The following is a 4,239-nucleotide window of genomic DNA, read 5'->3' on the forward strand; positions in this document are numbered from 1 at the left end:
CTTCTCGGGACCCGCCTGCCGGCGCCAGCTCCGCCTCAGCCTTCCCGGTCCCGGGGCGCGTGGCTCCTCCCTTACCCCCGGGCCCCGCGGCAGTGACCCCGCCCCTGCGCTCTGGAGCCCCGCCCCCAGGGGCTCCCTCCGGCCTGGGACCCCGGCTCCCTGCGGCCCGCTGGAAGCCCGCGCCGTGGGCGCCCTGGGGCAGCTTTTGGCTCTGGCCGGGTGGGTGGCGACTTCTGTCCATCCACGACTTCCCTGCAAGCAGATTCTCTGGGCTGTGCTGCCTTTGGCGGCTGTGACCCCCCAACAGCGCAGGTCTTGGCCCTTTAGGGGCGCCGTCGACCCGGAGTTCTCCTCCCTTAGCCACGGATCAGGCTGGACATGGGTGAGTGCGCTGGCCGCAGCGGCCTGGCCAGGCCGGGCCAGCAGCCCCTGGACATTGCCCCCAGCGGCTCCCCCACCCGGGCCAGGCCTCTGCAGGTGCCCCTCTGGGGGCCCAGGACTGGAGGCCCCTCCCTGGGCTGAGCGCACCCCAGCGCCTCCTCTCCTGAACTGCAGGCAGTGAGCCGGTCGGCGGGTCAGTGTTGCTGGCCCAGTCCTGGGAATGGAGGTGACCCTCTTGTCTTTGGACTCCCTGAGGCCAGTGTCCAGCGAGGGGCAAGTCTGCACAGCACAGAGCTGTCCTCTGAGGGCAAGCATGCTGTGGGCTTGCGCTTGGTGCAAGAAATGGGGAGGCCGCAGGGCCAGGGGGCTAAGTGCTCCCACAGAGGGCGCCGGGTGCCTGTCCAGGTGGCCAGCCCCACCCACCTGACCACAAGCACAAGCACCACCACACGGGGGGCTGGCTCTGTGCAGGCTGCCGTGGGAACCCCGCAATTCCCAACTCCCTCACCCCACAGGTTACCCCAGAACTTGTCCCCTTCCCAGCCACTGCTTGTGGGGGCACCTGGGCAGGAGGCTGAGGTCTCCCCAGGAGCCACCCGCTGTGCCTGGACAGAGTAGACACCAATGGTGGCGCCCAGCACCCTGCCCGGGCCACAGGGCAGGCTCACCACCGCTGCCTGCCCTGTGCCCTCTCCCTGGAGAGTGGTGCCGTGTGTGCCTCCATCCTGGGTCCCCAAAGTGCCAACCGGATGAGGCACCAACCTATCTGGGCTTCCACTGGGCCTCCCCGTTTCCAGGAAGGGGACCTGGGCGCGGGGGTTTCGGAGGAGGCGGGCTGGGGCCCCACGCACAGCCAGCGGCTCCAGGCTGGCACAGCCCCAGCGGCGGCCTGCGGGAGAGCTCTGGGGGGGGGGGGGCACTGTCCCAGCGTGAGGCCGGCCCGCACGTGGCTGCTTCCTGCACGCCCAGGGAGGCACAGGCCCTGGGGGTGCCCGCACCGCCCGGACTTGCGGGCTGAGGAGGCGCCCCTCGGGCCTGGTGCAAAATGCGACCCGGCCTCTTACTCAGCAATCAGGTTTCCAGGCGCTTCCCTCCCTCCCTCTGTCCCTCTGTCCTTAAGGTGCCCTGCAGGGGTGTTGCCACCCCGGGAGCAGGAGACCCTGCGGCCAGCTCACACAGGGCACTGCCGCCCCTGGGGAGGGCAGTTGGCGACACGGTACAGATGGAGCTGGGGCCCTCCCCGGGGCGCAGCGGGCGAAGCGCAGCACTGAGAAGCTAAAGCCGCCGCAGCGCGAGTTCGATCCCCGCCTGCCCCGGAGGTGACCCCAGGGCACAGCAGGCCTCTCCTGTCTCGCCCGCTGCTCCCCTCGGCAGTGGACTTTGTCTGTCGGCCTGTTCTGCTCCCCGCTCTGTCTCTGGTGAAGCCACTCACCACCCCTGCATCTCTGGCCTGCACCCTAGTTCTGTGTGTATAAATCTTAAAAAAATAAAAAAAGATGGAAGCTGGGTAGAAGGAGGCTGGGTGACCAGGGCAGGGCAACACCACTGCTGAGGGAGTCCGGGAGGCTTCCTGGAGGCGGTGACCTCCAGATGCGACTTAATGGGCATCCCCGCTGACGTGGAGAGGGAGCTGTGGGGTGCGGAGCATGTCCGGGTAGAGCTCATACCCCCTGGGCTGCCCATGGTGAACCCCAAGTTCTACCTGCCTGCGTGCGCATGAGCAGCGCAGAGTCACAGCCTGCTGTCACCGGAGAGGACAGGGTCGGCCTGCTGTCGCCCCTGACCTGACCTGGGCACTTCCTGCTGGCTGGGTTCCCTAGAGGTCAGGCAAGGCCAGGGAGCCGTGCCGTCCGGCTTGGACCATGGGGCAGCCCCATCACAGACGCCTTCTCCCTTCGGGCTGGCTGTGTCCCCCGGCTCCTCGTGCACCTGCCAGGAGGTTCTGACTGTCGGGGAGCCCTGGGCAGGCAGCGGCAGGCGTGGCTCAGTGGCCCCAGCTCTTAAGTGGGAGAGCCTCTTGCACCCTAGGCGCTGGCAGCCAGCTCCACCCTGGGACCTGGAGGAGGGCTTGGGGGCACGGCCCTGGGCGGTCCAGTCCTGGGGTCCTCAGTGGGAGGCTCGCCCCCTCTTGGCTCCTGCCCTCTCACCTGGGTGCTGCCCGGCCCTACACGTGGGTGGGAGGCAGCTGGTGGTGGTGCTTCCCGCGTGCACGGCTTGCGGGGCTGTGGCCTAGGGAGTCACAGAATGTTCTAGAAACTGAAGCTGGACCTGGCAGGACGAAGAGGGTGCTCAAAGGGGCACTGGCAGCTGAGGGCAGGGGGGTGCAAGGTCTGGAGGGCCCAGAGTGTGGGGCCTGGAGCAGAATGCAGGGAGCACCCCCTGGCCAGGGCGGAAAGGAGCCCGGGAGCGCCGGTGGAGCACGCGCCGCCCCCACCCCGGCCCTCGAGCCCCGACACAGCCTTCCTGCTCCGCAGAGCCCTGGCCCTGCTGCTCACGCACTTGCTGCACCTCCAGGGGCGGTGTCCAAGGCCACAGGGCCCTTGCCCGCTCGCCCTCCCTCCCTCCCTCCCACCTGCCCACTCACCCTTCCCTCGAGCCACCCCGGTGCTCCAGTCAGGTGAGGCCTCCTTCCCGGCCAGCTGCCCGCATCTCACCGGCCGGCCCGAGGGCTCTCCGCGCCAGTGGAGTAAACTGAGGCTCGAGCAGTGAAGTCCTTGCTCGAGGCGGCATAGGGGGGCCCCCCCAGGCTCCCGTGCCCGATGCCAGGCGGCGGCCGGCCTCGCTCACGCCAGCCGGCGGCCGCGACACGCGTCACCGTGGCTCTGTGGAGGCTTTAATTAACTTCCTGTTTCAGCGCTGGATAATGAGTTTTAAGCGCCACGTGATTGGGTAAGGAGGTCAAAGGGCAGTCGGGATGTCAAAATAAATTAAGCCAGGAACGGGGTTCAGCTGCGGGAGGGGCCGGGGGAGGGCGGCTCCCGGCTACCTCTCGTGGCCTGGGTGCTGCGTGCCGGTGGCCGAAGGTCTGTCAGGCTTGGCTGCCCCCTGGGGCCAGCGGGCTCTAGCTGGAGACGTGGCCAGCTGCTGTCCACTGCCCACCCTGTGTCCGGCCTGGGCTGTGCCGGGCAGACCTTGAATGCCTCCAGAAGCCCACCTGGAGCAAGAGCCAGGGGTGGCTGGGTGGGGAAACTGAGGCCGGAGGGGGAGGGCCTGAGGTCTCGTGGCAGCAGGTGCTGGGGGGGTCCTACTCCCTACTCTGGAAACAGCCTGGGCACCTCTGGCTTATCAGGCCCAACCACACTCGGGCCCTGGAGGCTGGGGTCAGCGAGGGATCTCTCCTCCCTCCGACCCAAAGGGGCTGCGAGGTCCCAGGTACGGACGCAGGGCACTGCCCAGAAAGACGCCATCCTCAAGCAGTGGCCAGACTCTGGGGGCAGGCGCCTGGCCAGCTTCCCTGATGTGCCAGGTCCAGGCAGAAGTGGGCACTGAAGGCCAGACAGGCCCCTGGCATGCCAAGCCCACCCTGGGGGTGCTCCTGGGCCCAGCCCTCGGCATTCTCCCGGCAGCCCCTGGGCTGCCAGGCGGCCCCTGCGCGCTGGGCACCCACGACCTCTGTGCCTTACCCAGCGCTAGTGGCCACGAGCCTGGGAATCCCAGCTGAGAATTCGGGGTGCCCTCTGCGGGCAGGGCCGATGCTTCCTGCCTTGTGCACCAGCGTCGGGCCGCGGGGCGGGGCCTGGGGACCCGCAGGCCATGCGGCGGGGCAGAACAGTCTCCGCCCCTCTGCAAAGCCCCCGGGGCACGGAGGGACCCCTGGCAGCGGGAGGCGGGGCAGGCGGCCCGCGTCCGCGCCTGTCC

The sequence above is a fragment of the Condylura cristata genome, unplaced genomic scaffold (genome assembly GCF_000260355.1).
Source record: "Condylura cristata isolate star-nosed mole 26May11 unplaced genomic scaffold, ConCri1.0 scaffold00009, whole genome shotgun sequence".
NCBI classification, from domain to species: domain Eukaryota; kingdom Metazoa; phylum Chordata; class Mammalia; order Eulipotyphla; family Talpidae; genus Condylura; species Condylura cristata.